Genomic DNA, 24,961 nt, shown 5'->3' with positions numbered 1-24,961 from the left:
GTGATGCGTTATCCGCAACATCAGCAGTACCCGAAAAATTGTGGAGAAAAATTTATTTATTTTTTAAATATAAAAAAACGAAAATTACTAGTTTTCTTTTTTTAAGACTTGATGTCGTATACTCTTCTTCTTTGACGTCTTTTTTGTCTATACTCATTTAATAAATTAATAGTTTTATCATTATATTCTAATTTTTAGGAAAATTAATTTATCACCTTATGTCTCGTCTTATGTTCGTTACGAAGCGAAATAAAAATGTTTTAAAAACGTTAATTAAAAGTTCCCGCCTTTGAGATGTTGAGAACTGTAAAATTGTGTGAAAAATAATATCTATGGAAGAAAATATTTTTTACTACTTTTTTTAGTTTGAATGCTACTTTTTGCCACTTTTTAAAAATAGATTATCAAGTGCAAAGTCTATAATAGAGATTTGGTTTTTATCTCGTATGCATATTTTTATATTGTTAAGAGAGAGGATGCATATTTGGCAGGAATTTCCATAAACTCATGATGATGATGGTCAAGTCTAGGATAGGGATTTGTGAAGTTCACTCTCGAGATATTTGACATTCCGACTTCACATGAATGAACAAACTTGATAACTAAATTGCCCGCGGGACAAGTTTGCACCTTATAGTCTCTATCTTTCTCTCTCGCGACAGATGATCGATAAGCAACTTCGTAGACTTGTGGATTTGATAAGTTTTGTGTCTGTGAAGTTTACTGTTTATCATCCTTTAATACAACACTAACTTTACAACATGCACAATTTGCTTTTAAAAAAGAACTTTTCTTCTGTATATTTAATTCACTCTAGAATTTTTTGTACCTTTTATTTTGTATCTACCATTTAATAGTATAATTATTTTTATTATTATTTTTATACGGATAAATGTTTCTAAATTTTTTTAATTTTCATGGTAGATTAGACGAGTTTTTAGATAGTAGTTGATATGGAATAACTTATAATCTAGTTCGTGGATGATTCTGATCAGATTATGAATAAATATTTGTTCAGGAGCATTGATGGTGTTGAATGCAAACAATAAATTACAGATTCCTTCATTTGTAGTTTAGATTTTGTTTAAGGGACTCTACAATATACAAACGTTATTGATTATGAACGTTGCATTACAATTTGAACTATTTGTAGGTTTGATGATTTCTAATGAATGCCTTAATTTCCAAAACATAACGCTACTGATTTTGGAGAAGAGAAATATTAATTTGAATGATACTGTCATTTGAATTCAAGGGAATTAAAGCTAAAGTTAGCTGAAGCTTTAGGTGATATTTAGAAATTCCCTAACAGCCATAAATTTGTCTAATTACTACAGCATTTAAATATTGTCAATTTAATGCTTCCGGATACAGAAGTTGACAGTATGTTGTTTTTTTGAATCTTCTTGTCAATTTATGATACTTTTATTGATAACAATTAGGAAAACTTGATTCCATCAACAATTTTTATCATAAGTTTAAAATTTCCCTTTCAATCTTGATAGAAAATTATGTTTTGGAGTTTGTATCATTCACACTAACGTTTAGATTTTATTTGACATAATGTCACCTAAAATTAAGATTGTGAATAATTTTAATCAGAACATAACACAACTGTCAAATTTGTTGAATAGAAAAATTAATTTGATTGCGACTGTGGTTCGCAATCAAAGAAATTAAATCTAAAGTTAGCTGAAGCTTTAGGTGATATTGAAATATTCCCTCCAATGCAAATATTTTTCTAATTGCTGTAAAATTAAAATTTTGGTTGTTTAAAGCTTTCGAATTCCGAATTTGACATTATGTTGTATTAGGTCATTTCCTGACAGTTGTAATTGATAACAATTAGAAAAATTTGTATTCCCTTAGAACCATCAAAGTATTGATTACAAACGTAGTGCAACAAGAACTATTTGTAGGTTTGATGATTTAAACTAAATGCTTAAATTTCCAGAGCAAAGCACTACTAACAAATTTGGAGAATAGAAATATTAATTTGAATGATGCTGTAGTTTGCAATCAAGAAATTAAATCTAAAGTTAGCTGAATCTTCAGGTGATATTTAAATGTTCCTTTAAGTACAAAAATTGTTCTATAATTACAGCAGCATTCGAATATTTTCAGAAACTTTTCGGATTCCCAAGTTAGCAGTATGTTGGTATTTGGGAATATTCAATCAAATTCTGACAATAATTATATTAATAACAATGAGGAAATTCTTGCCTGTTGAGAATCATCGACGTTTTGGATTACAAGCAATGTAGTGCAATTTGGACAATTTGCAAGTTAGGTTTAGAAGGTTTAGGTGATATTTAAATATTCCCTTAGATGCAAACATTATTTCTAATTACAGCAGCATTTAAAAAATTTTAGCCTGAACTTCTGGGACTCCGAAGTTGACAGTATGTTATATCTTTGCTACATTCAATAAAGTTCTGAAAGTCATTACTAATAACAACTAGGAAAATTATTTTCTGTTAAAGATTATTGACGTTTTTGATTTCAAACGTTGTAGTGCAATTTATATTATTTGCATGTTAGTTGATTTTTAATTAAGTCTAAACTTTCGAGAGTCTAGTACTACTGTCAGATTCAGAGAATAGAAGTTTTAAGTTTGAATGATTTCGTAGTTAACATTTTAGATAATTAAATTTAGTTAGCTGAAACATTAGAAGGTATTTTTAAATATTGTAACTTGGAAAAGTTCTTCTAATTACAGCAGCATACAAATATTTGTGTTTTTAAGTTTTTGGATTCCGATGTTGACAGTATGTTGTATTTTTGATACATTCAATAAAGTTCCGAGAGTCATGATTAATAACAATTAGAAAAATTATTGTCTGCTTAGGATTATTAACGTTTTTGATTTCAATCATTGCAGTACAAGTTACATTACAAAAGTTTCCGAAAAGTTTTCGTGTTCCCAAGTTGACAGTATGTTGTGTTGTGGAAATATTAGGTAATTTTTTGATAGATAACAATGAGGAAAATTTGTATTTCTTCAAAGTCATCGAAGTATTGATTACAAACGTTGTAGTTGCGAACTTGAGCTAATTGCCGGTTAGATGATTTTAGACCCAGGCTCGAATTGCCAGAGAATATAATAACTGCTAAATTCGGGGAATAGAAATTTGATATTGAATGATACTGTGGATTGCATTCCAGATAATTAAATCTAATTAGCTGAAGCATTAGATGGTATTTTTAAGTACTGTAATTTGTAAAAGTTCTTCTAATAACAGCAGCATTAAAATATTTATAGCTTCAAGTTTCTGGATTCCGAACTTAACAGTATGTTGTATTTTTAAAACATTCAATAAATTTCTGACAGTCATTGACAACATTTGGGAAAATTATTGTCTGTTTATGATCATTTACGTTTTTGATTTCAAAACGTTAAAGTGCAATTTGGATTATTCGCAAGTTAGATTATTTTAAATGATATCTAAACTTTCGAGAGCTTAGCACTACTGTCAATTTCCGAGAACAGAAGTTTTAATTCTAATGATGCTATAGTTTGCAGTCGAGGGAATTAAATCTAAAGTTAGCTGAAGCTTTAGGTGATTTTTAAACGTTCTTTAACATCCATAAACTTTTCTATTTTCTTCAGCATTCAAATATTTTTTGCTTGTAGTTTTCAGATTCTGAAGTTGACAGTGTTTTTGAATCATAGTTAATTTCTTAAAATTACGATTGACAACAGGTAGGAAAATTATTTTCTGTTATCTAGTTAGCTGAAGCTTTAGATGGTATTTTAAATTCAAATAACAGCAATTTCCATCCATCTCTTTTTGAAAAGAATTTTTTTAAATTACTTTTCTTTATAGTTTCAATTTTTTCATCCGCTGAAGTATTTAAAATTGTCCCTCTCGTTAGTGGTGGTTAAAAGAATTTCTTTTTTCTATACAAAAAAAAAAGAAAAAATCTGGTGCGAGGACATACGTTGGAAGTTTAACACAATTACTTGGACCACGTGGTTCATTAAGCATCGTATGTAGGTCGTCTCCATAACAACACACAGGTTTCTGTTGTCATGACACGCCTGCGATGCGATACATCAAATCACTTTTGTCTCCTTTGTCAATGCTTCTATAATTATACATTCAATCTTTTGGTTCAAATAATATTCATGTACACACGCAATATAAAATATGGAAAAATATTTCAATTTTTACAAGAGAAGGATATTTTTTTTCCATCTCTAAAGAGAGTGTCTCCTTCTTTTTATTACTAAACACGACAAAATAATAAAAACTGAAGGATATTACATGGCAGAGGAATGTGGCAGAATATAAGAGGCAAGCTACGATCCTGTTTATTTGCCAGACACTGTTTGCGACAACAAACTGACAGGATAGTAATTTTTCTCGCGCCTTCGGCCATAGACAAAAGGATTGCGCGTCTCGGGATAAACTAAACTTTGTACAAGAGAAAATGTTTTGACAAAAAAGAAGAAGAAGAAGTAGAGAAGAGAATTCTAAAGAAATGTACGGATATAAAAATCAAAAGAACGAAAAATCCTTTAGGAATAAAAAAATCTATTGAATAAAAAATTATCTTGTTCGGAGTTTGGGATTTATGTCTGAGGAGATAAGTTTGACTTAACCTAGTTTTGAAAAATTTTCCCAAAGTAATTTCATAATAAACCGTATATTTTTAAGAGAAGCGTTATCTCTAGAAATGTGTTAGTTTACGGAAGTATTATACTCAAATTACATTTTTGTTATACGAGTTTTGTTGCGGGAATTATTTTCAGATTAGAAAAGATATATTAGAGGAAATAATGGAAGATATTTCTCTTTTATTAAAGAACAAGAGTGTGAAAACTGTTGAGAGTAAGAATGCGGTAGACATTGAATTGTTGTTGAGAATATTTCCTGTCTTGCTAACTCTGGTTAGAGGGCAGCACTCCCATTAAGGTTTGTATAGTGTTAAGGGTGCATTTGTGAGCGTGTATTTGTTCATTATTGTACACACCGCCTTCCATTGTTATCATACGCCGTAAAGTTCATCTCCATGTTGCCATGTTTAATGTGGAACAACGATTCTTTCCAATTCCTGTTGTCAAGGGACTATCGTATATACATTTCTCTCCCCGCTTTGATTTAAGAATTCCCCTAATGGTGAATTTAACTCATTAAAAGGTACTTAAATTCTTTCTATATTTAAATTTGCTTGGGGAAATTAAATTTTCTTGAGGATGTGAATCCTTATCTGTTTTCTTAAAGGTGACAGTTTAGTATAAGGTGGTTAGAAATTTAGGATCATGAAAGTTGTTGTTTGCAAACAGTAACTGCAATTTGGACTATATGTAGTTCAAATTTTTTTAATTTAGTTTTATTAAAATAAATCCAACAGCTATTTAACTTTTTTTTAGATGTTTACTGCCATATTCGGAATTCAGTCAATTTCTGACAATCATGAGGTATTAATAATTATTAGGAAAATTCTTATTTGTTTAGAACTATTGTCAAAAGTGGATAAATTTTAATCTGCATAAATCCTTAATAAGCTTCACCTAACTAGGTATAATTATCTTGAATGCGTTAGTATTCAAGATAATTATACCTAGTTAGGTGAAGCTTTAGATGACATTTAATTACTTCCTAACATGTAAAAATTTTTATAATTTAGCAGCATTTAGACTTTGTCAGTTTAAAGTTTTTAGATTTCCAAGTTGACAGTATTCTGTATTTTGGAAATGTTCTATCAATTTCTGCGAATTAGAGAAATTTATTTTACTTAAAGAATTGAATCCATATCCATTTTTTGTCCTCTTTCAGAGTATGGCCACTCTTATTTGTGAAAATGTTTTGAAATCTGTTTAAAACTTAATTGTTAGATATAGATTTGAAATTATGCCCTATAATCTAATTTTTAGATTGTACCTCATAGAACGTCGCCTCCAATCTAGATTGTGGTTAATTTTAATCAAATTATAAACTAATGTTTGTTTAGGATCATCGACGTTCCTTGCAGTAATCAAAGTAAACAATATAATTAAAACTTCGAACCACTGGCAGTTTAGATTTTTTGCTATAAAATCTAAAAATTTCCGAGCAAATTCGAAATGGAATTCGTAATCTAGAAATTTGAAGTTAATTGCTGCTGTAATTTAAATTCGCCAAAGATTGTTTTTAATGTTAGCTGAAGTTTTAGATGATATTTCAATATTTCTTCATGTGTAAATATTTTCTAATTACAGCAGCATTGAAAGATTGGCATCTCAAATTTTTCTGATTCCCAATTTGTCAGTATGTTGTGATTTGGAAATATTCAGTTAACTGTCAATTATCATTGATATTATTTATGAAATTTTAATTCATTAGATCCCACGATTTATACCAAGAATCATTTTACGTTTCCTTTCACAATATCCCAATTTCTCTATAAATTTTAATTTGAATGATACTCTAGTTTGTATTCCAGAAAATTATATCTGAAGTTGACTGAAGCTTTAAGTGATATTTAAATATTTCCACACTTGCAAACATTTCTAATTCAAAGTTCTTGGATTCCCAAGTCGACAGTATGTTGTATTGTGAAAATATTAAATCATTTCCTGATAGTTAGTATTGATAACAATTTGGAAAATTTGTATTTCCTTAGAGCCATCAAAGTATTGATTACAAACGTAGTGCAACATGAACTATTTGTAGATTTGATGATTTCAAATAAATCTTTAAATTTCCAGTGCATAGCACTACTGACAAATTTGAAGAAGAGAAATATTAATTTGAATGATGCTGTAGTTTGCAGTCAAGAAATTAAATCTAAAGTTAGCTGAAGCTTTAGGTGATATTTAAATATTCCCTCCAATGTAGATATTTTTTGTAATTGCTGTAAAATTAAAATTTGTGTTGTTCAAAGCTTTCGAATTCCGAATTTGACAGTACGTTGCATTGTGAAAATATTAGATCATTTCCTGACAGTTATAATTGATAACAATTAGGAAAATTTGTATTTCCTTAGAGCCATCGAAGAATTGATTACAAACGTAGTGCAACGTAAAGTATTCGTAGGTTAGATGATTTGAAAACAATGATAAAATTTCCAGAGGGTAGCACTACTTCCAAATTTGGAGAATAGAAATATTAATTTGAATGATGCTGTAGTTTGCATTCGAGAGAATGAAATACAAAGTTAATTTAAATTAACAATTAATATTTAAACATTGTATTAATTAACAAATTGATTTGATAATTATTTAATAACGTAAATTTCATCGAATTGTTTGTATTAACTAAATAATTAATAATTTCATAATTGTTTATAATAATAATTGTAGTTGTTAAATTAATTATTATAAACAACCGTTTATTGTTATGTTGAATATTTAAAATTTAGAAATATGTTAAAATTATAGAAAAGTGATATTTCTGTAAATTCTAGAAATTGGAGTTGGAAGGGAGATGAAGTTGATCAAAAATAAGACTCAGCCCCTTTTCAAAGATCCTCCTACGCTTAAAACTGATAAAAATGGGATGGACCCAAAATTCGCCTATCAGGCCCATTTCTTAATGCATTTTCTCTCCATTTTCTTTTTCTTAAACCAATCCTAAAAATACTCAACCTCTTTTTCCCTTTCTATAACTTTTCCTTCCCTAAATTTTCCTCCCTTAAGAAAATCGGTAGTGGGAACATTAACATAAATATACGTGTTCCTTAAGGAAAAGTCAGTTCTCGAAAAGCTATCAACTCAAATAAGAGTTCTCTCAAAATATTCTAATTCTTCAACTTCAAGTTCCAATATTCTAAATCTTCAAGTTCAAATTCTAAATCTTTTCAAATCAAGTTCCAATTCGAATCTTAAAATTATCAAAGTTTAAAATTTACTCGACGAGTCTCGACTTCATCTCTGTTCCAGTTTCTATTTCGTCTTTTCTTCAAATTTTATAAAAAGTGAGTAAAAATTAATTTGCTGTCTTTATTTTTTCTTCTAAACTCTTTCATAAACCCCAATTCTGGAGAGAATTGTACTTTCGTCTGTACAAATTCTCTCTACAATTTGATTTGATTCCTAAAAAGTGATACCTATGAATCCGAGATCAAGTATTGAACTTACAAGTTATTGGATGTAAAAATCTAGGCTTAAAAACAATCAATAATTTAAAGTTAATTAAATTTAATATTTGATTAATTTTAAATAACCAAGTATTGCTATATCTCATTTATTTTTGGGACGTAACAGTTTGGTTCGATGGTGTATTTCTTGTCTTCTGTCACCCACTACCATCATTTTTACGTGAGACAACACGTCACAAAGATTTGTTTGAGAATTTCTCCAGAGGTGTTTTCGATGATTTGTTTTCGGGAAAGATTTCACAGTATGATGGATGTATGAAATGTATGAAATGATGGTATATAGAATGCTCTCTTTTTTTCTCCATCTTTCATCAGGAAAGATGGGCGTAATTAAAATTGCATGCACTTAAAAACATTGTCACGTGCGCGTATTATGTCTAAAAGCCTTATACACGGGTTTGTGTCTCTATGGTGCTCGTTCTGTCTGGAGTCCTTCGCCGAGGACCCATACGTGACTTTAATTTTGATATGGGAATGAACACCAACGCTCGATGCGCGCACCGTCGGCAACTCTGTGTCTATTGGTTGTCCTTCTTCTTGTGGGGTGCCAGAAGTGCCACCCTGAGACAATTACACTGCATTCCCCTTATCTTCTATTTTCTAACGCTATTGCTGCGTCATCTTAAAAATTCTTTTCTCCCGCACCTCTTGAATTTTTTAGTAATATTTTTTTTTGCCCTTTATAATTAAGGGAGCATCCAGGCAAAGGAAGCAGTTATTTTTTTCATCCAATCTTTTTCTTTTAAGGTAAATCTTTGCTAAAGTATTTAGCAAAGGTATTTATTTGGCATTTTTTTTTATAAGTAAAAAGTACAATAGATGGATTAGAGGGATTTTATTTTTATGAATAGGAAAACAAATTTTTGTTGGTTTACATGTACTGTGAAATCTTTTTCCCTTTTTATATACTCTAGTGATGGGAGTCAGTCACGCGGTTTATTGTAATTGAAAGTTTTTTTCCGCTGATGGAAGTTATTTCACAAAATGAATATTAGAATTTTGCCTCAATGGAAAATTTTCAATTAATTAATAACAATATTTGAAAATCGAAACTAGGGGAATTGGGTTGCACTGAATCATGGTACATGTGGTTATTGATTTTTGTTCTTTTTTTTCGATTTCGACGACAGTTCGTTGATTGTGTCACTCACGATTATTTCTGTCGTGGTGGACGAATCAAATCTTGACCATATTTTTTATTTCATAGAGTTGATTTTTAAATGGACAATAGTTGTGACGGTAGCAATAAACAATAAATCAATTTCCTCATGTTTTATAATAAATTTAAGATGACAAAGTAATGAAATCATTATTTTATTTCATAAGAATATTTGTAACCAAAAATTCAAATTTTCAAAGATTTTAATTTTAATCCTTTTTAAAATTCAATTATTTCCAAAAATCCACGCTATAATGTTTTTAATATTCAATTATAATTTAAAATTTTAAGTGAAATTCATTTTTTAATCAATTTATATCAGAAACTTCAAACTTTCCCGAAAATTCAATTATTTAAATACAAAAATAAATAATTTATTCAGTAATTGCATGTTTTTTAAAATTGAATTTTTTTGAAGATTTTTATCAAAATTTTTAATAACAATTGAATTCTATCGGCGAATTTAAAAAAGATGTTAAGAATAAACACAATTTTCTATCATTTTATTTAAAATTTTATAAAAATAATTGAAATTTTGCGATAAGTTTTGTTATTTATGAAAATAATTGAATTCTTGCAGCGAATTTTATTAAAAATCTTTTTAAAGAATTGAATTTCAGTGAAGAATTTTATTTGTAAAATTAATTGAATTCCAGAGAAAAATATTATTATTTATGAAAATAATTAATTTCTTATGCGAAGAATTTTATTCAAATTTTTTTAAATAATTGAATTTTTCAGAATTTTTAAAAACTTTTTAAAAATAATTAAATTCAATCTAGAAATTTCATTGAAAATAATTGAAATCTGACGAAGAATTGAAAAAAAATTTTTTTAAATAATTGAATTCCTGTGAAAATGTTTATTTTTGAAAAAAAAATTGAATTCTTGGGAAGAGTTTTATTAAAATTTCTTAAATAATTGAATTGCTTAGAAGAATTTAATTTTTTACGAGAATAATAAAACTCGTCATAGAATTTCAATTATTATTTTTAATTTTAATACAATTTTAATCGAATTCCTCGAAAAATTATTATTCCTGAAAATTGTATTAAAATTCGTCGAAAAAATTCAATTATTTGAAAATTTTGTTGATCAAATTCTTTATTATTTATTTTCATAAATAATAAAACTCATTGCAGAATTTCAATTATTTTTAATACAATTTTAATCCGCTTCCTCGAAAAATGTATTTATTCTTAAAAAATGTATTAAAATTCGTCGAAAGAATGCAATTATTTAAAATTTGGTAGTTAAAATTATTTATTAAAATTCAATTTTTGTGAAGATTCAATTATTTCATAAATTACATATATTTTCGTACTTAAATAATTGAATTCTCGAACATTTTTTTTAATAAAAATTGATTTATAAATGAATTTCAGTTCAAATTTCACAAAATAATTGAATATTAAAAGCATTATAGCATTAATTGAAAAAAAATAATTGAATTTTGAATATATTTAAAAATAATTAAATTTTTTGTAGAATTTACTTAAAATTGTATTTAAAAAAATAATTGAAATCTTGCAATAAGTTTTGTTATTTATGAAAATAATTTGAATGCTTGCAACGAATTATATTAAAAATCTTTGTAAAGAATTGAATTCCTGTGAAGAATTTGATTTGTAAAAATAATTGAATTCCAGAGAAAAATATTATTTATGAAAATATAATTAATTTCTCGTGAAGAATTTTATTCAAATTTTTTTTAAATAATTAAACTTTTCAGAATTTTTAAAAAAATTTTAAAAATAATCAGGGACCGCTTCTAAAACGAAACTAAATAGAAATTACTTTCGTTTTAGTGTTTGAGTTGACACGAAACTAAATTAACAAAGTGACTTTAGTTTCAAGTCGACACGAAACTAAATTAACAAACTGAGTTTAGTTTCGTGTCGACTCAAAACAAAAGACTGAAACACATAATTATTTAGTGTCAATCACAGAAAAATTGTTTCCCTTGTCATCCGTAACTAGAGCAACGTAAGTAATTAATGTAAGTTACGTAACCAGAGTAAATTACGTAACTACAGTAACTTACGTAACTAGAGTAAAGTACGTAACTACAGTAACTTGCGTAAATGGTCAAACTTACGTAAGTTACGTAACCAGAATAACTTACGCAATTAATCAAACTTACACAAGTTACGTATCTTACGTAAATGGTGGAATTTACTCAACCAACGCAAATAATCACCATTTACGTGAGTTACGTAACTTACGCAAATGGTCAAAATTACTTCATTTACACAATTAGTCAAACTTACGTAAGTTACGTAACTTACTCCAATGGCCAAAATTACCCCACTTACACAGTTAGTATACTTACGTAAGTTACGTAACTTACGTAAAATGGTCAAATTTACTTCATTCGTGTAATTAATCAAACTTACGTAAGTTGCGTAACTTACGTAAGTTTGCTTAATTGCGTAAGTTATTCTAGTTTCGTAACTTACGTGAGTTTGATTAATTGCGTAAGTTATTCTAGAGACTTAACTTCCTTTAATTATGTAAATTACTATAGTTACGTAATTTACTCTGGTTACATAACTTACATTAATTACTTACGTTGCTCTAGTTACGTAAGTCAGGGGAAACAATTTTTCTATGATTGACACTAAATAATTATGTTTTTCAATCTTATGTTTTGATTCGTCACGAAACTAAATCTAATTTGTTAATTTAGTTTCGTGTCGACCCGAAACTAAACTCAGTTTGTTAATTTAGTTTCGTGTCGACTTGAAACTAAAGTCACTCTGTTAATTTAGTTTCGTGTCAACTCAAACACTAAAACGAAACTAAACTTTCGAGACGGTCCCTGAAAATAATTGAATTATATCTAGAAATTTCAATACAAAATTGAAAATAATTGAAATCTGACAAAGAATTATAAAAAAAATTTTTTAAATAATTGAATTCTTGTGAAAATGTTTATTTTTGAAAAAAATTGAATTCTTGGGAAGAATTTTATTAAAATTTCATAATAATTGAATTTGCTTAGAAGAACAAACATTTTTGACAATAATTGTATTTCTAGAAAGAATGTTGTATTTTACGAAAATAATTGTATTCTATGACCGATTTTATTATCATTTTTCAAATTTATAAAGCATTTTATCAAAATTTTTTGAAAAATTATTGAATTCTCAAGAAAGAAAATAATTGATTTCTACCGAAGAATTTTATTCAAATTCTTTGAAATAATTGAATTCCCATAAAAAAAAATGTATTATTTGTGAAAATAATTGAATTCTTAAGAAGAAATGTATTTAAAACTATTGAATTGTATAGTAAAATTTTATTAAAATTCGAGTGCAATTTAATGAACTAAATCTTGCAAAGAATTTTATCAACATTTTTTTTAATAATAGAATTATTAAAAGAATTTTATTTAAATTTTTCGAAATAATTGAATTTCTCAGAGTATTTTTTTCAATTTTCTTTATATATTCGAATTCTTTTGAGAAACTAGTGAAGCTTCATTAAAAAATTTAAAATAATTGAATTGATGTGAAGAAATTTATAAAAGAAATTGTTAAGTAATTGAATTTCTGTTAAATTTTTATTAAAATTTTGTTTAAATAATAGAATTCTTTTGGAAAATTTTATTAAAATAGTTATCAAAAATAATTGAAATGAGGAAAATGCATTTTATTTTTGAAAATTATTGAAATTTTGCCAAGAATTTTATTAAATTTTTTTGAAAATAATTGAATTTTGGAGAAGAATTTTATTATTGCTTCCTCATAAAGGAAGCCTTATAGTGATGTCGATTTCCGAATTTTTTAGAACCAATTATTTTTACAAATTTTCAAGTGTAGTATATATAATTCGTCGAGAGGAACAAATGTCCGGATGTATGTGTGTATGTATGTGTGTGTGTGTGTGTGTGTATGTCACCGATTCTTGTGGACAAATTTTCTCTTACACGTCTTGACGGATTTTGATAAAATTTTGTAGGTGTATTACGGTCACGAATACCAAAAATCAGACAGAAGGATTTTCAAAAATATCTAAAAAAAAAAATTTTTTTAACAATTTTTTAATTTTTGAAAAAATAATTTTTGGATTTTTTGAAGTAACTTTTTTCTATATTAAAATTTTTATTAATTTTTGTCAAAATTGCATTCCTGACATAAAAACGAATCGATTCATGTATATAAAGTATATATTTTATCAAAATTTGTAGAATTAATAAATATTTTAAATTTTCACAAAAAATTGAAATTTTTTATTTTTTGACATTTTATCTTAACACTTTAAAATAATTATTCTAAAATAAAAAATTAAACAATTGGTTTATATTATATTGAGGAAGCTTAATGATCATGAAATGAACAACTTGTTTATAAAGATAATTGAAATTTTGCGGAGAATTTTTAAAAAATTTTGAACATAAGTAATTGAATTTATGCGAAGTTATTTAAAAGTTAGTTAAAAAGAAATTATTGTGAAAAATAGAAAAAATTGAAGGGTTTGTATATTTAGAATTCTCGACAATTTCATAGTTTGAGGCAAAAAAAAAAAAAAATTCAGAATTTTCCTGTAAATTCTAAAAATTAAATTTTTTCCAGCACTTTTAGTAAAAATCCCCGAGTTTTCCCTGAATTCTTTGAATTCCCTGACTTGTGGCAACCCTGTTACACTGTTACACATATAAATGTCCTGGAAAAATAAGAAATCTGTTTTGGAATGTGCTGAAAATGTCCTGGAATTTTAAGTCACATTTTCAGTAGACACCCTGATAAAGTTTTAAATAAAATTAGTCTACGGTAGTTAAAATTAAGATTTAAAAATCGGTAGGTTAGTTAAAAATTTAGAGAAAGTGGTAGGTTTTGAGTGCGGTATATTCATCCGAAAAATATTGTCATTAGTTTGTGAAACAATTTTTCATATTATAATCACGTGCTTAGTGGAACAAGAAATAATCACTTTAACTTGAAACCAATAAAGGACTTCCATTCAATTAGATTTCTGATGGTGCAGTTGACTTCTGTTGCCGACATCCGCGGGAATGTTCTATATACCATAAAGTCTATCAACTTGGTGTGTGCTATGCAACTGTTTAGTAGTTCAATAATAAACACATAATTGTTGTCGAGTACATGCATATATGATTGGTAAAATTTGACAATCAAGATAATCGCGCTGAATTCCAAGCATTTTCATTTATTTACAATTTTAATGACATTTTCGCCTCTCTTGATTCATATCATAAATTTATATATTATACATATATGTAGTGTATTGAAATACCATTAGGATGTTCAATTACGTCTCATTGGTTATCAATGCCAATATGGCTAGATTAACCCTTTTTGAACGTAAATACTAATTAACATACGAAGCTTGAATTAATGGTAAATACAATTGAATATGAATTATATTTCCACATAGCAGAGCCACATAGTGTTCCTCTTCGAGCCACATTTTCTTCATGAAATTTATTATTATTAACTGCTCGTTTATTAGTTGATTTGTTATGATTTATGAATTTAATTGATTCTATATGATTTATTCATAATTGACGTTATTGTATTATTTAAAGAACACTAATTAGCATTCATTTTGATATACCTTGCACTCAGAAAAATTAAGATATATTTAAATGAAATATAATTTATTTGAGTTAAATAAAAGTATATTAATTTGGTCTTAGAGCCAACTAGATTATTTATTTGTTTTAAATACAAATTTTATTCGGCATGAATAAAACTTTTATTTGAACCGAATAAAATTTTATTTGAACCAAATAAAATTTTATTTTTAAACCAAATAAAATTTTTTTTAAAGCAAATAAAAAGTCTAGTTGGCTCTGAGCCAAATATATCTTTTTCAGTTTTCTTGGGTGTATGTATTTATATTGTTTTACACTTATTTATTTATTTCTTATTTTCATTATTAATATACATTTAATAATATTAATTATTAATTATTTAATAATATTACATTTATTCATTTACATTTTTTATTATTATCAGATATTTTCTCATGAACAAAGTGTTTTAATAATAAAAAATTTTTTCATATATATTCAATTTATGGCTTATCTTTTGTTTTTTGATTCTGAATCTAGAAATTATATTTTCTTAAATTTTTCATTCTATAATAGCTTTAGAGATGATTTTTTAAAAATTGTAGGTCATACGTGCGCACATAAAATGAGTACCTACTTTGAGCCAGATTAAAAAAGATTAAAATTTTTTCTCTCATTTTAAAAATTAAAAGTAACGTTCTTCGCTTTTAATTTTAAAAAAATGTTAGTAAACCTAGCAGTTCAATGTCAGCAAACCCCGAAATTCATTATGTTTTAAATTTTACAGGCTTGAATTTAGATTATTGAAAAATTTTAATAATTCAAACTTTTCTCAAATTCGTTAAATTTTTTAAATATTTATTTTTTCAATTATTAAAAATAATAGATTTACAGAAGAATTTTAGTTAAAAACATTAAAAAGAATTGAATTTTCGAGAATTTACAAATTATTTCAGAAATTCAATTTCAATTCAATTTTGAAATGTTATTAGAATTCTAGGCGAAAATTTAATAAGATTCTAAGTAAACATTTAATTATTTTCATAAATAATAAAAATTTCATAGAAAATCAATTATTTGCAAGTATTTTTCATATATTTCTTTGCATTAATTCAATTATTTTCATAAATAATAAAATTATTTACAGAGATTCAATTATTTTCATAAAAAAAAAATATTTTTAGGAATTCAATTGTTTTCATAAATAATAAAACTCATCACAGAATTTCAATTATTTTTAATAAAATTTTAATCGAATTTCTCAAAAATTGTAATTATTCAAAAAAAAAATTTTATAAAATTTTATAAAAAGAATTCAATTATTTATAAATTTGTTGATAGAATTCTTTACGAGAATTCAATTTTTAAAAAAATTCAATTATTCAATAAATTATTTATTTTTGTATTTAAATAATTGAATTTTTGTACAATCTATATATTAATAATCGTTGTATTCCGGTAATCTCTGTAAAGTTAGTTGTTGTTTGCATTTTTTTTTCTAACTTTTTTTAATAATTTTTTTTAAAAATATTTTCAATTTTAAAAAATTAATTTTAAAAATCATTGAATTTTTGCAAAGAATTTTAACAAAAAATTTTGATAATAATTGAATTTCTTCGAAGATTTTTATTATTTAGGAAAAAATAATTGAATTCTCGCCAAGAATTTAGTTTAAAATTTTTGAAAAATCTAATTAAATTCTTTTTGAAGAATTTCTTTTAATTTTTTAAAATTATGAAGTTTCTTTAATAATTTTAATTACAAATTTTGAAAATAATTGAATTTTATGAACAATTGCTTTCAAGTTTTTGAAATAATCCTGTTTGTTAATAATTGAAATTAAACATTTAATTATTGGATTTTATTAAAATTTTAGAAAATAATTGAATTTTTTCGAAAAATATTATTAAAATTTTTGCAAAGTATTTTACTGTTTGTAAATTAAATTGAATTGTTTCGAACGATTTATTAAAATTTTATAAAATAATTGAATTTTTTTGAAAAATATTATTAAAATTTTTGCAAAGAATTTTACTGTTTATAAATTAAATTGAATTATTTCGAACGATTTATTAAAATTTTAGAAAATAATTGAATTTTTTCGAAAAATATTAAACATTTTTTAAAAATTAAATTCTTTCATGAAATATTATTGAAATTGTATTAAAAATAATTGAATTTTTGCAAAGAATTTTACTATTCATAAAGAAAATTGAATTGTTGCGAAGAAATTATTAAAATGTTTCAAAAAATTTGGACTCTTTAGAAAATAATTGAATTTTTGCAAAGATTTTATGACGAATTAAGAAAAAAAAAATTGAATTCATTCGTGATTTTTTCTTGACAATAATTAAATTTTTGCAAATATTTGCTATTTAAAAAAATAATTGAATTATTTCGAAGGATTTTTAAAAATTTTAGAAAATAATTGTATTTGTTCGTGAAGTTTTATTAAAATTTTATTTAAAAATAATTTAATTTTGGCAAATTTGAAATTTTTGAAAATCTTAATTCCTATGGAATAATAATGATTAAATATTTGTTTAAAAATAAGAAGCTATTTATGTTTTCGAATAGTTTTACTATTAAAGATATTTGTAAATAAATGTAATAGAACATTTTTTGGAGTAACTGTAATAATTTTTTAATTGAATCAAGATATTTTTTAGGGTCGGGGAAAAATTCAAAATTTTGATTGAAAATCAGGGAAATTTACTCTAAAAATAAGAATTTTTAATAGCTAATTGTAATGTACGAGGAAAAATTTGAGTAAATTTTATTTAAAAGACAACATTGAAAATAGTTAATAACTATATTAAAAGTCTTTATTTCCAGAAGTAAATTTTAATTAATATCCTTAGGAAACTTATAATTGAAAATTAGTAAAATATACTTTGAATTTTGTAAAACTTATTCTGTAAATAATACAATTTGTCAAAAATTCCAAACTATATATATGCATTTTTCTTAGAAGTAAAAGTTATTTTACATTTGTTACTTTTTATGAAAAAATTTTCAAGTTTAAAGACTCTGAGAAATAAAATAGAAAGATTATTAAGTTTACAAAAACCAAAAATTTTCCAAAGTTTGCGAAAAGTAAAAATTTGTTTCTTCAAGCGTAACTAACAAATTTTCTAACTTATACAAAAAATGACAATTTTTAAAAGTTTTTTTTAAAAATAAGGGGAAAAGGGGAGAAAATGTATGATTTTAGGTGTTTTAGGGGATTTTATAAATTTATTATGGGGATAAAAAGGGGAAAAGGTAAAAAAGGGGATTAGGTAAAAAGTAAATCTTACTTTCAGCCCACTTTTGACTATTAAATCGTTTACATTATAGCACCATTTTTGACTAGATTTTATTCTTGAGAGTATGATTTTAAATTGACTTAATCTACTTTTAAGCTGAAAAATAGCCTACTTTTAAGCTTAAAACTGGATTAAGTCTATGTTAGGACTTAAAATAATACTCTCATGGCTAAAATTCAGTCAAAAATGTTTCTAATGTAAACGATTTTAGTCAAAAGTGGACTGAAAGTAAAATTTACTTTTTACAGTGTATGTAAAAAAGTACTTTAGGAAAATATTAATGATATATGAATAGAAAAAATAAATATTTTCCGAAAGTTGACTTTTAAATTAATTAACCTAGTTATATTAACTAATTGTAAAAATTTTTCCTCGGGAGTAACAAAAGACTATAAATAGATTGTATGCTTGTATTTCGGAGACGTGATGTCTAGACCGATTAAGTGAAAGTTTCTTGTAAGCCACTGTAAAATAGGTGTTGACTGCTGGTTGTTTTGTCTAGTTGACTTATCTTCTGATTCTGTTGACCTTCACTTTTTTGGTTGATTGATATAGTTACTGAACTATACTCACTTGACACTATCAACTTATGATTTGATACACTCTGACTAGTTTCCAAATTAGAAGATACATAAAATACGTTTCATCGTGTAAAAAGATGCCAAGAAGAAAATAAATCATAAAAAATGATTTATTTTCTAGAAAATTTTGTAGAAAAAATTTTCACTTTGTTTCATTTTGATCAAAAAGATTAAATGAAACAAAGTGAGAATTTTTTTGTGACGGTGTCTTTTTTAACTTTATTTTTGAGAGCCTAGTTTTTGAAAAGATTGAAAATGATTAGGTATTCGGTGGATTAATTGGAAATGAGTTTAGAATGTGTACTTGAAATTTGTTTTCATGGTTGTATATATAAAAAAAATTTTTCTGATGTCTTACAATAGGTTTTTTTTTAATAGCGTGACTATCGTCATTGATGTAAACAATGGACGCTCACTGACATTGTTGAATGTATTATAAAACGTCGATTAATGTCCGTATTTCTCGATGGCTTACAATCATTCCTCATCTCCCCTCTTTTCTCAGTTTCCTTCCTATATCCATTGACAGATGAATATTGACTTTCAATGAGCTGGCATTCCTTTTTTTTCAAGCTTCAAATTTGTTTATGAGTAGAATATTTTTTTGGATCTTCAGAGGATGACCCAGTTTCCATTCATTTTTATTTTAACAATAAAATTTTTTTAAAAATCATTTGCTTGAAACATTTTAGTTACTTAGACCCTTTTTTACTTAATCCTCTTTTTCCCCCTTTTTTATCTCCCTAAATTATTAAAATCCCCTAAAACACCTAAAATCATACAATTTTCTCCTTATTTTTAAGAAAAAAATTTTTAAAAATTATTTTTTCAGGCTTTGCACTAATTTACTAAAACCTACTATTTACTACTTTTTATTACAATTAGCTACTATTAGGATACTTTTTTTAAAATTTGTGACACAAAAAGCTACTTTATTCATTTTTTTTTGTTTGAAACTTTGCACAAATTTAAATCTGCTAATAGTTGAAATAAAAGAATTAATTTAATTATTCTCAAATATTCTAATAAAATTCTTTAAAACAATTCAAAGTTTCAAATATTTTTTCAAAAACCTTTCGCAAGAATTCAATTATTTTTAAAACTAATAATATTTTTCACAAGAAATCAATTATTTAAAAAGATTTAATAAAAATTCCTAGTGAGAATTCAATTATTTTCATAAATAATAAAATTTTTCTCAGGAATTCAATCAATTTCAATACAATTTTAATAACTATAATAATAACTTTCTCGAAAAAAATCAATTTTTGGATAAATTCTAATAAGATTCTTTAAAAGAATTCTATTATTTCCCAAAAGAAAATGTGAATAAAATTCAATAATACAATTTTTAACTGCAATAACTAACAAACACTATTATTTAAAAAAAAATTTAGAGAAATTCTTCGTAAAATATAAGAATTTAAAAAATTTTTATTTTAAATTATTTAGAAAAAACTACATTATTTTCAAAAGATTTAAAGAAATTAGTCAAAAAAATTGAATTACTTTCAAAAATTGTAATTCAATATTCTTCACAAAAATTTTATTATTTTTATTAACAAAAAAAAATTCTTATCAGGAATTCAATTTTTTCTTGAAAATATTTAATATAATTTTTTGTTTACATTTATTAACAAAAACGATTATTTTAAAAGCTTGAGAGAAATTTGTTGAAAAAATTTAATTAATTTTAAACTTTAAATAAAAAGTAAATTTTCATTAAAAAAAAAATAATTAGTTGTTTTTTAATAGATTTAAAGAATTTAGTCAAACAAATTTAATTATTTTCGAAAAATCTGATAAAACTCTTCAAAAGAATTCAATTTTTTAATATTTTAATAAACTTTAATAATAAAATTATTAGTTACTAATTTTTAAGAAAATATCAATTTTTTCTAAAGAAATGTTTGAGAATTTAATTATTTTTAAAAATGTTAATAAAATTCTTATTCAATTTTAAGAAATAATCAATTATTCTATTAATTATTTATTTTTATATTTAATTAAATGAATTCTTGTGGAATTTTCTAATAAAAATTGATATTCAAAATTAATTTCACTTACAACTTCAGATTAAAATTGAATTTTAAAAATGACTATAAAATAATATCAATTTTTAGAAAAAGATAAATTTCAAAAAACTTTTAAATTGAAATTATTTAAAATCTAAATTCCAGGGAGAAAATAAATAAGTATTTATATATAATTATTGAACAAAAATTATTCCAGTAAAAATAATTTAATTTACAAAATTATAAAAAAAATTAATCTTTTGAAAAATTTTCATTAAATTTTTTTGGAATATAGAAAAATTCTCTTAAAAATTAAAAATTTTTATTTAAATTTCGAATTAATTGGAAATTTTGTCAAATTTAATTGAAATAAATTTTATATTTGAAAAAAAGTTATTTTTTTTACATTCAAAAATTATTTTTACAAATAATCGAATTTTTGAAGAATTTTAACTAAAAATTTAGAAAATAATTGAATTTAATAAAAATTTGGAAAATAATTGAATTTAATAAAAATTTGGAAAATAATTGAATTTCATAAACATTTGGAAAATAATTGAATATGATAAAAATTTAAAATTGGAGTTATTATCAGGATAAGAAAAACAGTGAATATTTTTTATCGATATGTAAAGTTTATTATATTTAAAACAGTAACTTCAATTTTAGAATAATTTTAAATTGAAAATTTTTAAAAATTAATTTTTTTACTAATTTTATTATTATATATTATTTTCAGAACATTTTTATTAAAATCTTTGCAAGAATTCGATTATTTTCTTAAATAGAAAAATTTTTCTCAGAAATTCAATTATTTTCAAAATTATTGTAATAAAATTGTTAAAAAGTATTCAATTATTTTCAATATAATTTTAATAAAATTTCTCAAAAGAATTGAATTATTTTCAATATAATTTTTAATTGCATTCGTCGAAAAAAATTGCAAGATGTCAGTTATTTTCAAAAATTTTTGTAAAACTCTTTATAAAGAATTCAATTATTATTTTCATTTCAATTATAATTAAATTCCTTGTAAGAATTGAATTATTTCCAAAAATTTCTATAAAATTCTTTAAAAAAATTCAATTTTTTCAAAAATTTAAATAAAAGTCTATGCAAGAATTATATTATTTCAGATTCTAAATTATAAAAAAAGTTACAAAAAATACAAAAAGTAATTTTAAAACATTCAGAATGTTTAAAATTCATGTTCTAGAAAATTTGAATTTTAATAATTTTTTAGTTGAATTTTTGAATTTATATTTTAATAAAGAATTTTCAAATTGTTGCAATTTCATAAAATTGAATATAGTAAATAACTTGATTTTAGAAATAATAATTTAGGTGACAATTTTTTCATTGATTAAATAATTGAATTCTCAAGGACCATTCTTAAAAATTATTTTAAAAAAATTGATTTAGAGAAGAATTTTATCTGAATATTTGAAAAAAAACAATTGAATTGAAATGTAGAAAATAATTTTTAGTGAAGTTCACCCAGAAAACCGATATATTTGACTCAGAGCCAAATAGACATTTTATTTGATTCAAATAAATTTTATTCGGTTTAAATAAAAGCTTTTTTCATGTCGAATAAAATTTTTATTTAAAACAAATAAAATTGGCTCTGAGGGAAATATTCTTTTATTTAATACAAATAAATTATTTTGTATATTATTGGTTTAAATAAAATTTTTCTCTGGTTGTTAAAGTAGAAAAATCTATATTGATGTTCTGAATCATTTTAGAATTAATGATATTCGAAAATAAATGTATTGAAAATACATTTTTTGTACATACAATTGTTTTTGGAGTAAAATAAAATATTCTTTATGATCAGGGAAAAAGTCAAATTTTTGTCTGGAAAAGTCAGAGAAAAATAAAATCAAATTTTTGTTGCAACGCTGATAATATTAATTACTATATTGTCCTCTGAATGGTTTTTTATAACTCGAAATATTTTACAAAAATTTAATAAAAATTTTCCACTAATTTATCACAGAGAATTTCCGGATAATGCTAATTGTAATTTATAATTTCTGTTGCAGGAGATTAAATTTTCCATCTGGGTCAGATTTATATAAAAAAATAATCTAGGTCATCGAATTCTTTCAACACACACACACACGAGGTTCGTTGATTTTATTAAAATTTTATTGGAAAATATTACGAATATTTCTTTTTAATTTCGTTTATATATTTTTATATTTTATTATGTTTTTTTCAAATATTGTTACTGTAGTGTTTTTATTTGAAATATTTTTTATTATTTCCTGCTTTCATGTTGCAAAAGAAATTGATTATGTCTAGAAGACAATATATATAATATTGGCTATGGTTTTTAATAGTCGTTACAAATTGTTCATTGTTGAGGGGGAAAATGAAAGATTCAGTTCAATGAATAAAAGTCTTTAGTGCATTTGTGATCGAGTTAAGTGTATAGCTGTTGAGTAAACGATGGTGATTACTTTCGAGACGAAGCAATTTAACGAGAAAGCAATAGAAAATGAAGGAATTTCGTCCTATTTAAATTGAAGTCTTTAAACCCAATAGGAAATCATTGTCAATGACAAGTGTGATTAAAGTTTTTTGCAATTTTTCCAAATTGACAATTATTGATGTTTATCATTTTTTCAGGCATTATTTTTTTTAAATTATTAAAAATTTTGAAAAATTTTTTAAATTAAAATTTTTTATTAAAATTTATCATCAAGTAAATATTACATTATTTTTTTAAATTATTTGAAAATTTTAAAAAAATTTTCAAATTACAATTTTTTATGATTAAATTTATTATTAAATTAATATTTATTACCTATTTGAATCAATAAAGTTTTTTTACATTATTTGACAAAAATATCATTAAGTAAATATTACTTAATGATATTTTTGTCACATAATGTAAAAAATTTTTCAAGTCATTGCATTCCAATTGGTACCAGTTGGTACCAATTGGTTATTTAGCAGAGCTGTTAAAAATGATGTTTTTTTTTATAAAAACATACAAAAAATACGATTTTTTTTTATTTAAATCAAATTTTTTCCGGAGCTTGATTTTTTAGAAATTAGAACTGACAATGAAAAAATAATTTTATACTTAGAAGCAATACAAAGGATAGATTTTTCTTTTTCTTGAGAAATTATTTAACCGAACATTATTTTCAGGAATTTTAATAAAATTCATTGTAAAATTCAATTATTTTCAAAATTAGTAAAATTCTTCGCAGAAATTCAATTATTTTCAAAAAATCGAAAAAAAATTATCGTCAACATTACAAATATCTTTATAAATGAATAGCAAAATTCTTCGTCAAAATTCAATTATTTTCAAAAATTTTAATAAAATTCATGTCAAAATTTCAATTATTTTGAAAATTTTTTCTTAATTCAATGATTTTCAATATTCTACTATTTTAATAAAATTTTCCAAAGGAATTCAATTATAAAACAAAATTTTTAATAAAATTCTACACGAATTTTCAATTATTTTTCAAAAAAATAAAAATTTCACAGGAATTCGATTATTTAAAGTATAATTTGTATAATTATTATCGAAAAAGTCAAATGTTTTTTTCGGTGGAAGTCAATTATTTTCAAAATTAATAAAATTCTTCGCAAAAATTCAATTATTTTTAAAATTAGTAAAATTCTTCGCAGAAAATTCAATTATTTTCAAAAATTCTAAAAAAAAATTGTCGTTAACATTACAAATATCTTTATAAATGAATAGCAAAATTCTTCGACAAAAGTCAATTATTATCAAAAGTAATAAAATTCAATTATACTTTAAAAAATTTTAATAAAATTCATGTCAAAATTTCAATTATTTTGTAAATATTTCTCCTAATTCAATGATTCTCAATATCTACTTCAATTATTTTCAAAAATCTTCTAAAAATTCTTATGAAGATTTCAATTATCTTTATGAGTAATAAAATTTTCTTCTGGAAATTAAATTATTTTAAAAAATTTTAATAAAATTATTTGGAAAAATTTTAATTATTTTCAAAAATTGTCCTCAATCTCATAAAAATTTCAATTATCTTTATAAATAGTAAAATTCTTTTCTGAAATTCAATTATTTTCAAAAATTTTTCTTAACTCAATGATTTTCAATATTATACTATTTTAATAAAATTCTCCAAAAGAATTCAATTATTTAACAAAAAATTTTATAAAATTATAAGAAAGCATTTAATTATTTTAATAAATAATAAAAATTTCACAGGAAATTAATTATTGACAAATTTTTTATACATTTCTTTGCAGTAATT

At 23.8% G+C, this 24,961-nt stretch overlaps 1 protein-coding gene across 1 annotated transcript in view; it reads left to right on the top strand.

Annotated features, from left to right (window-relative positions):
- The window catches only part of LOC122500363, a 524,819-nt gene that overhangs the window by 83,960 nt on the left and 415,898 nt on the right, over positions 1-24,961 (top strand). Inside the window, exon 2 of the mRNA XM_043609264.1 lies at positions 22,736-22,818. The gene's annotated coding sequence lies outside the window, so the exon portion shown is untranslated. The remainder of the gene's footprint in view (positions 1-22,735; positions 22,819-24,961) is intronic.

The sequence above is a fragment of the Leptopilina heterotoma genome, unplaced genomic scaffold (assembly GCF_015476425.1).
Source record: "Leptopilina heterotoma isolate Lh14 unplaced genomic scaffold, ASM1547642v1 Lhet_183, whole genome shotgun sequence".
NCBI classification, from domain to species: Eukaryota; Metazoa; Arthropoda; class Insecta; order Hymenoptera; family Figitidae; genus Leptopilina; species Leptopilina heterotoma.
The sequence above is the reverse complement of the archived record's forward strand: the minus strand, read 5'-3'. Positions and strand labels throughout refer to the sequence as shown.